This window comes from Ambystoma mexicanum, chromosome 6p (genome assembly GCF_040938575.1).
Source record: "Ambystoma mexicanum isolate Mex_15411 chromosome 6p, UKY_AmexF1_1, whole genome shotgun sequence".
Classification (NCBI taxonomy): domain Eukaryota; kingdom Metazoa; phylum Chordata; class Amphibia; order Caudata; family Ambystomatidae; genus Ambystoma; species Ambystoma mexicanum.
Genome location: NC_090935.1, coordinates 65,357,182 through 65,369,781, shown reverse-complemented (window position 1 = coordinate 65,369,781; position 12,600 = coordinate 65,357,182). Strand labels below are relative to the sequence as shown.

The 12,600-nt window shown below is 49.4% G+C and overlaps 1 long non-coding RNA gene across 1 annotated transcript in view; it reads right to left on the bottom strand.

Moving 5' to 3' along the window:
- Window positions 1-12,138, bottom strand: part of LOC138511217 (uncharacterized) — an 86,971-nt gene extending 74,833 nt beyond the window's left edge. The window contains exons 1-3 of the long non-coding RNA XR_011280589.1: window positions 12,109-12,138; window positions 7,038-7,164; window positions 6,691-6,753 (exon numbers count right to left, since the gene is read on the bottom strand). This is a non-coding gene — a long non-coding RNA (uncharacterized lncRNA). The remainder of the gene's footprint in view (window positions 1-6,690; window positions 6,754-7,037; window positions 7,165-12,108) is intronic.
- Window positions 12,139-12,600: the final 462 nt, after the last annotated feature.

Here is a 12,600-nt window from a genome sequence, read left to right as displayed (position 1 = left end):
TGTACCATTTTCCTTGCACAAATATGCGTAGGGCTATGCACCATTATGACTATTGCAGTTACATAACAATTTGGCAACATCCAGTTCTTTGTTTCTTTGTCCACCCAACACCACCCCCCCACCCCCCCCCCAAGTCTAATTCAGCAGAGCCCTCAGCCCACCCTTGGATCTCATCGGTCGTGGCTTTGGTCTGCATTTCTTTGACAGTGGCAATCCCTTTTTCTATCATACAGGGTACTTCCTCGGTCTGTACTGTCATCATTCTGTTGTTGAAATTAGTGGCAGTTTGTTTCGCAATTCTGTCTGCAAATGCGTTTCCCTCTCCTATTTTGCATGTTACTTTTTTATGCGCCTCGCATTTTACTATTGCTAGGTGCTTTGGAAACGTGAGTGCAGACAACAATCGTACAATCAAAGGGCCATGTTGAATCCTGGCCCCATGTGATGTCAAGAAACCCCTCTCAGCCCAGAGTCGACCAAAGTTATGAACCACCCCAAAGGCGTACTGGCTGTCAGTATATATGTTCACGTTCAAATTTTCAGAAAGTTCACAGGCTCTGGTCAGTGCTATTATTTTTGCGGCTTGTGCCGAGTTATAGGGGATTATTTTGCTTTCTACAACACTTTCTAGAGTAGTAATAGCATACGCGTCAGTTGACGTGCCATCAGGTAATTTAAAACAAGAGCCATCACAAACAACTCCCTATCTGGCTCTTTCTGTGGGGTGTCACTCAAATCAACTCTTCCCTTAGTTTCTTCTTCAGTGACCATTAAACAATCATGGGGTGGTGATTCGTTGTCACCAATTTCTGCTATGGGCAGTGGCATTAATTCTGCAGGATTCAATGTGCTATACCTCATAATTTGGATGTGGGGTGCAAACAAGATGAGCTCATATCTTGTTAGTCTAGCAGAGGGGAGGTGTTGCGTCTGGGTTCTATTTAATAGAACGTCTATGGCATGTGGCACCATCAGAATTAAAGTATGTCCCAATACCATTCCTTCCGTTTGTTTCACTGACGCAACAGCCGCTGCAACAGATCGCAAACATCGTGGTAGTGCGCGAGCTACAGGGTCCAGCGCAGAAGAATAATAGCCGCATGGCCTATTTCTTCCACCTTGTTCCTGTGTCAAAACCGCCAATGCACATCCTTCACTCTCGCTTACAAACAGTCTAAACATTTTCTCATAGTTCGCCGTGTCTAAAACTGGCACGGAACACAATGCAACTTTCAATTGATCAAACGCTTTCTGACATTCCTCATCCCACTGCAAAGGCATCACTGCATCCTTCTTTGTTAAGTTTATCATCGGCTTCACAATCAACGCAAAATTGCTGATCCACTGCCGACAATAAGAAGCCATGCCTATTACAGCTCTCATTCCTTTTTGGGTCTTTGGAATAGGCATACTAGAAATACTCTCTATTCACTCTGGCGTTAGTCTTCTCCCTTCTTTTGAAAGTAGGTAACCCAAATGAGACACCTCCTTTCGATTATATTGGAATTTCTTCAAGCTCGCTTTGTGACCATGTGCCGCTAGGTGTGACAATAACAGTACAGTACTTTATTTACAAATTTCCTCTGTATCAGCTGCTAGCAATAGATCATCTATGTACTGCAAGAGTAAGCAACCCACTGGTAATTCTAGCATATCTAGCTACTCTTTCAGTGCTCTACTGTAAATACTCGGGCTTTCCGTTTATCCCTGTGGAATGAGTGTGAATGTAAATGATCGTGATCCTAGTGTGAACGCGAACAAATATCTACTGTCCTTGTCCACTGGAATGCTAAAGAACGCATTCTTCAGATCAACTACACTAAAGTATATTGCTGTGGCAGGTAACATTGTCAATATTGTTGTGACATCTGGGACCAAAGGGAATTGTGGGTCTACCACTTTGTTTAATGCGCGCAGATCAATTATAAAACGGTATGGTACCTCATTGCCTCCCTTTATAAACTGAAAGAATCGGGCTGTTGCATGTACTGCCTGTAATTTCTTCAACCACCCCTAACTTCACCAGATCGGTAACAATACTTTTCAATCCTTTCTCACCTTCAACTGAAATTTTGTACTGAGGAATTTGCGGTAATGTAATACCTTCTTTCAAAGTTATCTTTATTAGCTCTGTATTTAACTGCCTAGATCATTATCATGCATTGCCCATAAACAGGTTGGTACTTTACTTAGCTCCCCTGGTAATGTCTCGGACATAAATTCCGTCACCGGAGTATCATGTGGCCAAATCGTAAGGAATACCCCGTCTGCCGTGCAATGTATAACTGCCCCTAACTTTCTCAACAAATTTAATCCTAACAGGTTCTCACCACAATTTTCTGTTAGCAGAAATGGACACTGCTCAGTGAATGGTCCTATCGTAACTGAGACTGATTCGGACACAGGGTTAATGACTGGTGTACCTGCGAACCCTACTGAAACATTATTTTGCCCTGACAGTGGTATGTCCAGAACCAAGTGATGGTCTATCGAACACTTTTGCGCCCCTGTATCTACAAGGAAACGGTGCTCTTTATTCCCGATTCTCACTTTTACGTAGGGTCCTCTCTGATTCACGGGAATAGACACTGGTTCCGACCCCTGTCGTGGGCTGTCCTATTGGGGAAACAACACATCGTCCAATGTGTAGTCACCGCTGCTACTGTAATACGTGTTTGACTGTATCAAAAATGTTCCCATTTCCCCCTCCATTTCCTCCATTCTGATCATTGCTCTGTTGGCCGTGCTGGCCCTGATTTTGGTTCGGAGCACTTTGGTGTTGGGCCTGGTTTTGAAGATGGGATTGGTTTTGAACACCTCCATTATTATGCTGCTGCTGCCTACTATTTCTATTTGGGCCATTTGATCCTTGGTGTCTTCTATTATGTCTTCTCTGGCCGAATCCATTTCTGTTCTGTAGGTGTGGACATTGCGTTCGCCAGTGTCCTTCCTCCTTACAGTACGCACATTGATTTGATCCCAATGACCCCCCATGCATATTATTCGAATTGCCCCTACCTTGTGCGTTCCCTCTTCCTCTATTGTGTCCAGCCACCTGCTGCAGTAGCACCCCTACTATCGTTCGCATTGCTTCTACTCTCATTCGCAAGGGGTACCCATTACATATTTCACTTACTTCTTCCACTTAAGTTTTCTTGCTCGACATCCATCTCATTGTTTCCCCCACCCATGCCTGCAATCACCGTTTATCACCTATTTGTCCAGGTGGCGGCAAGCATTTTGCACTGACCGCCAAAGCTGACGGCAAGGATTTTTCATATACAGCCTTGACGCCTCCTCCCTACCTTTCTTGATATACTCACTACTGTACTCAGGTGTAGCAAACATCTCAGCATAATCATTATTCAGTTCATTTTTAAGCTCAATAAGTTTATACACATGCTCCCTTACTTCTTCATCTTTTTGCCTACAGCGTGCCAACTTATTCAAATCTAACAATCGTGGCGGTAATCTCCCAAGTAACTGTTTCCATTTTCCCACCAAAAATTCACCCATGCATTCCATCACTACCTGCCTCTCGTGATTTCTTCGGTAACCATACAATGAGGCCAATGCTGCCGTCCTGTCATTTCCTTCTATGTACATCTCTGTACATCTCTGCCTCTTTGCTGATTGCGCTGCGAGTTACCCGTACAAATCCGGTTTCTTCAGCCCCGCCTCTCGCCTCCCTGGTTTCAACTTCAACTCCGGGAGGGACAGACGGTGCCTAATCTGTATCTGGGGCGGGAGGTGCAGATGGGACAAGTGGAATAGGTAGCGTCTGCTGTGGGCCTTGCTGTGTACTGGGAAGTGCTGCGTGCGCGGTCTGTGGCTGTGGGAAGGCTTGAGCTACGGGTGGGGCTTGGGTTAAAGGAGGTGCTTGGGCTGCGGGAGGGAGAGTCAGAGCTATGGGTGGGGCCTGCGCAATCACCCCTGGCGTGTTTGGTTTCGATTCTGGTTTTGGGCCTTGGCCCGTATGAGTTAACAAATGTTCCATCAATTCATCTGCTATGTGTAGTTCCCGTTGCGGGTATATTCTCTCTATGTTCATCTGTTCACGTCTCCCTTCCCTTCTTAGACTTGCCGTCCATTCCTCCTCTTCCTTCTCTTCCGCTACCTCAAGTTTTGATTTGTGCCTACGCGCATGCTTCTCTCTACTTCTAAGTCGGAGCATTGTTTCCCTCCCCCAGTCTTTAATAGTTTCAAAAGCCGCAAGTCGCGCTTGTTTTCTTATCAACACCCTTTCCAGGTCATCTATCCTCGCAATCTCAAAGCTACCATTAATCGGCCACTGATGGTCCTGTTGCCCAAATCTCACAGAATATTATCGCACCCACACCATATTTTGCATACATATCATAAGCCGACGTTCTCCCAGGCGGTGCACTTTGGCCATTTTCCAAAGACTATCTACCGCAGCGGAAACGTCCCGCTAGAGTGGACAGTACCCCAGTCATGTTTTTAACCTTCCCCTTCGCTAACCAACCTTACTCTGGGTCGTTTGAATTTGCAAAATCAACTCTCAACCAATATCAGGGCTATGTTTTTCGAATCGGGAAATGACTCACCTGATAAATCAAATTGCCCTCCAGGGCACAAATCGTCCGTACACTGACGCAATCAATGACGTTGTGTCTGCGTTTTTTGGCTTCTGCCTCTTTTCGGGACCCTCGCCTCTTTGCCCTCTGGCCCGGTACGTCGATCAGGGGATCAGATGTGTGCAGATCTGCAAAGGAATCTCTCATCGCTTCTACAGGGCGCCCCGTACACCTCTTGATCCCGGCTCGATCGTCCCGTCCTCGCCGTTCTCCACCTTTACTCTGTTACAACGTCTACGATGGGACAAGTGGGGGAGGGTCCCTATTCGGGCGCCATCTTGAAAGGGGCCCTTAGGGGTCCCTCGCATTATGGCAACAAGGCAAATTACCAAGATACGCCAGACACGAGGTTGAAATCCCAATGCTAGGGTTTATTGCAAGTAAATAGTCTCAGTTGGCCAACTCGGTCTCACGCCCCGCGACGTGTATCTCTAGACCTCGAGGGACGCAAGAGAGCGAAAAACGTACATCAGTTACATATATACAAAATGCACATCATACAATCAGTGTGACATGTTTAACACCGCCCTTTATTGGGTTTCTTTGAACTCGGTGTGATGATGGACAGTTTCGACGAATATGACACCTTCAAACATCTATTCTAGTAACAATATGTAACAATATGCAACTCAGCGAGTATAGAGACATACTTCTGTTGTTGAACAGAACATTGAGTTTCTGTTCTTGTAAGCAGCTACCTACGGGGTGGAGTCACATTCCAGACCTTGCTATCTGTGAGTTTGCTATTCGTGTCCTGGGAGCCGACACGCTCTACAGGCGTGGCAGAAGGGGGGCCATAAGAAGAGCATTATTCAAGCCTTTAGCTGCCTCATTCTAATATTTTTATGCCATTTAACAATACTGGCTGGCAGCTGCTAAATGATTAAATGCACTGCGGCCCTCTTTCAAGGCTACAGAGAGGGAGCGTGGGCATTCCTCTCTGGGCTGCTCGTGAGGAGTTTCAACGAACTCCTCAGCCTCGCGGCCTTGCCCTTTCACGTTTCAGACAACAATGTTCAATAGTTGAGCAGAGTAAGCAGAATTTGCAAGAACTGCAAGTTGCAAAGCAGTTTAGACAGAAAGCGATGAGCAATGGTTAACAACCAAAATGGCGATTCTTGCTACCTTTCAAAGATGGTCGCTCATTGGTCAAGTATAGCAACCAGTATATCTTTTATTATGTGCATAAAACGGTTGGCCTTCGGCCATCAAAATACGTCTGCCGTCCTAAATGAAAGGTATTCATTTTTCCAGATCGACACCTTCACAACTGAGAATGCCCCAGTAACCATGCTCAAGCTACACATTCCCGTCACAGCTGAGAATGCCCCAGCAACCGTGCTCAAGCTACCCATTCCCTTCACAGCTGAGAATGCCCCAGCAACTGTGCTCAAGCTACCCATTCCCTTCACAACTGAGAATGCCACAGCAACCATGCTCAAGCTGCACATTCCCTTCACAGCTGAGAATGCCCCAGCAACCGTGCTCAAGCTACCCATTCCCTTCACAGCTGAGAATGCCCCAGCAACCGTGCTCAAGCTACATTCCCTTCACAACTGAGAATGCCCCAGCAACCATGCTCAAGCTACACATTCCCTTCACAAACGAGAATGCCCAAGCAACCATGCTCAAGCTACACCTTCCCTTCTAGAAGTCTCACCTTTCCATTCTTAGACACAGTGTCACCTGCCAACCTGCGCATCTGGTGCTTAATTTCATACAACTTCATCCTCCTCAAGGCTTTACCATCAACCCTTCTTTACCAGGTGATTTGGAAGAACAACCCACTCCTCCGCCTACCAAACATACTTTACAAAACCCCACCATAAAAAAAAGGAAACAATGCAGGTTTGGCTAATTTATCTGGGAATCAGCTAACACCTTGCCCACTCAGGCAGTTAGGAAGAAAGAGGGGTATTAAAGTTGTGTATTTGTAGGGAGCACTTCTGGGAAGAGGCAGGAAAGGAGGAAAAGGGAAAGAAGTGAGAGATGGGGACTTGGAAGACAAGGACATCCCAAAGCAAAATGTGAAGAGAGATATTTTAAAAAAAAATAATAATAAAAAAAAAAAAAAAACACAGCTGTTATTTACCTTTCGTAGCCTGTGCATCTTTCTCCTGAACCCGGAGATGCAGCAGCAGCAGTGTATCCAGGCCTGGAGAATGACGTTACCATACGATTAATTCTTCTATAATAAGACAGGTGTACACTAAATATTCTGAGCGCTTACACGACATCAACAACTAGACATCAACATAAAAGGAGACCGTCCAAAAAAAGAAGGCTGGCTGCCTCCTCCCACGGCACCGCCCCTCAACCTTAACCCCATGCACAGGCGAAGCTGCACGGGACGCTTTAAAGATAAGGCACAGAAATGTAACAGATGCTCTAAATACAATTCCCACTACAGAAAAAGGGGGGTAGCCGCATGTTACTCACCAACATCAACTAATGTTTCAAAGAATCCTTCAGAGCCTGCGCTGTATTTTCCATTCGGAAATGCTGTGTCCCACGAGTAAAAGAGACAAAGGAGTCTCCAGAGAGAATAGTGACGCACGCTCATTACCTCCACGTCCACTCTTCCTCGTCCCAGTACTTACTTCATGAGGCACCCGCCTCCGACACAGGACCTTCTTCTATTTCTTTAAATCCCTATAACTCCTCCCCCACATCCATGTCACTCAGTTTAAATTTTTCCTGCCTCCGGCAGGTTGGACTTTTTCTTCCCGGTGCGGGGCACCAGGGAGCACCGATTGCTGGCCCCCTGGGGGGGGGCTGTGTGGCAGGGCCCTCGGCTCCCTCCGGTGCGGCACTGCTCCTGGGCCCCCTGCGGGGCTTGGGGTCACAGTTGAGCTGGATTGCCTCGCTCGGTTCTTTGCTGGGCTCCGGACCGCAGCGTGAGCATTGTGTCCCGGGTCCTGCACGGCCCGGGGGAAGGTAAGGAGAGGGGAGGACTGGGCTTGGTGTTTTTCCCCTCTCCTCCTGTTTTGGCCATCTTGATTCGACTTGGCAGTGTGGGCTAGCCTTCCCTTTTGTTGTGAGGCCTCTCTGCTTCTTGTCGTGGGGTGACAGTGGCAGAGAGTCTTTGGGAGTGCGGGGGCTCTGTTCTGTCGCGGGCATGTCACATACCACCCGCTCCTCAGACACACACAGCACAGGATGCACCGGATGTTGGCTGCATTATCTGGGGGAAGGTAAGGAGAGGGGAGGACTGTGCTTGATGTTTTCCCCTCTCTTGCTGGTATGGCCATTTTGACTCCTTCAACATGCCGTTTTCCTCGTGCTTTGTGTGCACATCTTTATTGGAAATGATGGCAAGCACTTGGCAGTATGGGCTAAGCCTTCCCTTTTGTTGTGAGGCCTCTCTGCTTCTTGTCGTGGGGTGACTGTGACAGAGTATTTGAAAGTGCGGGGGCTCTGTTCTGTCGCAGGCATGCCACATACCACCTGCTCCTCAGAGACACACGGCCCAGGATGCACCGGATGTCAGCTGCATTCTCTGGGGGAAGGTAAGGAGAGGGGAGGACTGTGCTTGATGTTTTCCCCTCTCTTGCTGGTATGGCCATCTTGACTCCTTTGAAAGGCCGTTACCTCGTGCTCTGTGTACACATCTTTATTGGAAATGATGGCAAGCACTTGGCAGTATGGGCTAAGCCTTCCCTTTTATTGTGAGGCCTCTCTGCTTCTTGTCGTGGGGTGACTGTGACAGAGTATTTGAAAGTGCGGGGGCTCTGTTCTGTCGCAGGCATGCCACATACCACCGGCTCCTCAGACACACACAGCCCAGTATGCACCGGATGTTGGCTGCATTCCTTGCGTGCTGCCTGTGAATACGGCGCAGATTTTGGACACATCTGCAAGCGGTCGGAAGGGTACCGGCCTGGCATAGTCTACACTTCGGGTTTGAGTCTCAGCGGTGCTGACTCGGTCCTTCATCCTTCCTAGACCGATGCATTGGAACGATTTAGAGCATGGGGCTACCAGCTACTGGATACAGGGCTCAAGCCACCTCTCAGTCATGTGGTGTGTTAGTGGTGTGTTTGGGTCTGTGCTAGCTATGGACGCAGACTCTTTGTCCTGTCCTCTTCCTCTAAACTGCGCAAGGGAAAGTCAAAGGAGTTGATTTGCTTTTCCCTTGTCCGGCATGGGATTATGGAAAATGATCATGGAAGTAACGGCCATGCAGGGGGTTCCCAGTGGCTCTTCTTTTAGGCCCTAGGTCCTCCGGTGCTGACGTGTTGCTTTCACGCCTCCTCTCAGACTTGTGGGAAGTGATAGGGCACATGGTGGCACATGTCTGTGCTTAGAGGGGTTCTCAGAGCCCCTGGTGCCGGTGGAGGGGGATGTCACTTCAGTGGGTTTTCCAGTATAGGCATACCTCAGGTAGGGGGTTGCCTTTGATGTCGGCTATCCGGGATGGATTGCTTTGCCCCGCTTTGTGACAGTACTCTGCCCTTTTGACGCCAGCCTGGTGGCTCCTCTGTTGGCTGAGGAGGATATAGTCTGCTGGACTTCTGGCCTGTCCAGTATCTTCCTTTTGATAGGTCAAATCTTTTTGTGGGCTGACAAGCATGCTGTTATATTGTGGCGCAGGCCTGTTTTAACGTCCTGTGATTTCCCTCTGGTGCAAGTGCAGTGACTGGCGGTTTTCCCTGGCTCCTCGTCTCTATCTTCTCGGAGGTGTATGGGACCGGTGGGGTTCGGCTTCCTGGGTAATGGGCTCCTTCTGGAGGGGGTATCAGTTGCTGTTCCTGTCTCCTCCTGTCCAGGTTTGCATGGTTAGGACTTTGGTATCCAGCTCACGGTCCAAGTAGTTGGCCATGGGATCCGTTCTCTCCGAACGGTTGTTGTGGGTTACCGTCTTGCCCGTTCCTCTCCCTGTTCAGGGTCAAGTTTTCGACTTGCGGGTGTTCCTGGTCCCTATGCCTTCTAGGATGTGTCACCTGCTTATGGGTCTCAAGACCCTGCACTGCTTGTCCGGACGTCTGGGGAGAGCGTACTCTGGATGTTGTGCAGGGGGGGCGCTTGCTGGCTGTTCTGGGCTGGGTTCTCAGAAGGCAGTATGTCTCGACTCACCTGTTGCTGAAGTTACGGGGCACGTGGCGTCTTGCATGTTTTCCAGTTCCTTGAGCCTGTCTTCGGTTACGTCTCCTGATGTCTTATACTCTCTCCCACTGGCTCCCGACATCTCGGCTTTCGTAGTTTTGTTTTCAGTGTCCCCAGCGCTGCGAGTGTCCCTGCTATGGTGGCGGGGGGTTTCAGGTCTACAGGCTGAGGTGTGCATGGTCCTTCCTCCTGTGACCTCTCCTACTACCAACACCAGCAGAAAGGGTATACATTGGGGGTCCTCTCAGCTCAAGGGTTGTGGGATCTGGGGAGAGCCGGTGATCATCCAATTGGCAAGAGTTGTGCCATTGTGCAAGCTCTGGTGTACTTCGAGGAGTTGCTGGACGGTCGGCGGTTTTTGGTCCGATCGGACAATACGACGGCCTTGGCATATGTGAACTGCAAAAGGGGTTCCGGCTGTTCCTTGAATGCTCTGGCAGCACTGATAGGCACCTGGGAGGAATCTCATCTGGTTTATCTGCTGGCCTCACGTATCAGAAGGGTGGACAATGTTCAAGCGGATCTTCTCAGACGCCGGTTTTTCACTCCTCTGCAGAACTGGTCCTGTTGGCCCAGGTCTTTGCGGTGACCTGTGTCAGATTAGGGTCCTTGGTTCTAGACCTGTTTGCATCCCCGGCCTCAGCAGAAGTTCCCCTCTTCTGCTCTCAGTTTCAGGTTGAGGGGATTGGGGGATGGACGCCCTCTCTGTACAATGGCCTTGGGGTTTTCCTTTATGCCTTTCCGCCTATTCCCCTTCTGCCCCGGGTGGTTTGGCGCATCTGAGTGTCCAGGGTGACTGTGTTGTTGTTAGCTCTGTTCTGGTGCCGCCGGAGTTGGCTCCCCTCTCTGTTGGAGCTTCGTTCCTAGGAACCTTGGCTGGTTCCGAGGTGGCCGTGTCCCCTTCAAGGGGATCTGCGGTTAGAATTCCACCGGATGCAATGGGCGGTGTGGCTATTGCTCAGTCTAGGTTGATATCTCAGGGGTTCTCAGATCCTGTAGTTGAGTCCAAATGGATGCTCTTAGACCCTCCACTCTGAAGGTGTTAGGCAGACATTGGGGCCATTTCCGAGACTGGTATGGGCAGTCTGGGATCCCTCCCCTGCGTTCTGGCCCCTGCTATCCTTCGGTTCCTCCAGGAGGGGTTTTGACAGGGGCCTGGCAGTTTTTCCAGGCTTCGCTCTCAGCGGGCCTCAGTGAGATTCCTTTTGGGGGACTCTGACGGTCACTTGGATGGGGAGGTGTTGGTGGGGAAGTTGATCCAGGGTTTTTCTTCTTCCCTTCCTTGTGCTGATAAAGGGTTTTCCTTTTGGGATCTCCCTCTTGTATTACGGTTCCTTCACGGGCCTCCTTTTGAGCCCATTTCCGAGATTGATATCAAACATCTTACACTGAAATCTGCTTTTCTTATTGCCCTCACTTCTGCCCGTAGGCTTGGGGAGATTGGGGCTCTCTTATGTCACGCTCCTTTCCTGAGGGTGCTGCCAGACTCGGTGGGGCCGGGGTGTGGTCCGAAGTTTCTCCCTTCAGTTGTCTCTCGGGTTTCACACCTCTCAGGGTCTGGTTCTCCCTGACTTCTTTCATGATCCAAGAACGCCTGAGGAGGTGGCTCGGCTTAACATTGATGTCCGGCGGGACGCGTTGGAGTATTTGGCTTGGTTTGCCTTTTCCACCAATCTGATAATCTTCTGATTGCTTGTGGTCTGGCTGGGGCTGGGCATAACGCATCTGTGGTTTCCATTTTCTGGTGGTTCCGGGTTGTGATCTCTAGGGCCTATGTGGCTTCTGGCCTGCCTGTGCCTGCGCACAATCAGGGGCGGTCTACCAGGGGTTTCGCGGCTTCCTGGCCCGATGTAAGGAGGGTTTTTCTCTGCAAGAGATTTGTATGGCTGCCGTCTTGGCTGGTCTAGGCATTTTCATCAACCGCTATGGGTTAAGTTTCTCCCACTCGGGGGTTGGTTCCTTCGTGGTTGGAGTTTTTGTCTGTGGGGATGTGATTTAAGAGTTATTGTGGGTGTGTTTTGCTGCACTGTTTTTGGCTCTGTCTCATTGGGACCTTTTCCCCGTTGATGCTTTGGTATACCTCATGAAGTAAGTACTGGGACGAGGAAGAGTGGACGTGGAGGTAATGCTCTGATTACTTACCGGTAATCTTCATTACTCCTAGTCCTGCTCTTCCTCGTCACAGTACTGACGACCCTCCTCACCCTCCCTGCGGGGAAGGTCCCATGCTCCGGCTTGGTAATATGAAACTGAGTGACATGGATGTGGGGGAGGAGTTATAGGGATTTAAAGAAATAGAAGAAGGTCCGGTGTCGGAGGCGGGTGCCTCATGAAGTAAGTACTGTGACGAGGAAGAGCAGGACTAGGAGTAAGGAAGATTACCGGTAAGTAATCAGAGCATCACACACCTCCCGCGCGCGCCTGTCGGGCCTCGGCAAAGCTCGCGCCGAGATAGCGCATGCGCAGTACGGTAAGCGTCAAGCACGCATGCGCAGAATGGTAATTTGACGGGCGCAAGCGCAGTATGGACAGCTCTCAGCAGGCCAGGCTCCGCAAATAGAGAATGATAGAGGGTGTTCAAAAATATCCGCATAGAAGGGAGAAAAACAGACATGAACTGAAAAGAGATACTCATCGGCAATGCAGGATCCAAGTAGAGGAACTAAACAGTGAGGCAGGGAAGAGTCACCAATCAGCAAAGCATTCGCTGGGAAGGGATACGAACAGACCTGCGCAGAGAAAGAACAGAACAGGCATGCGCAGAGAATAGATATTACAGTCTTCTCTTTGAGCATTCCTAGATGATTAGTATCTCTTCCCAGAGTGTGCCCTATTGGTTAGTGCCCCTTCTCTGAGCGTGCTTTGCTTATAGGCCTCTGTTTAAGTTGTCTCTGAC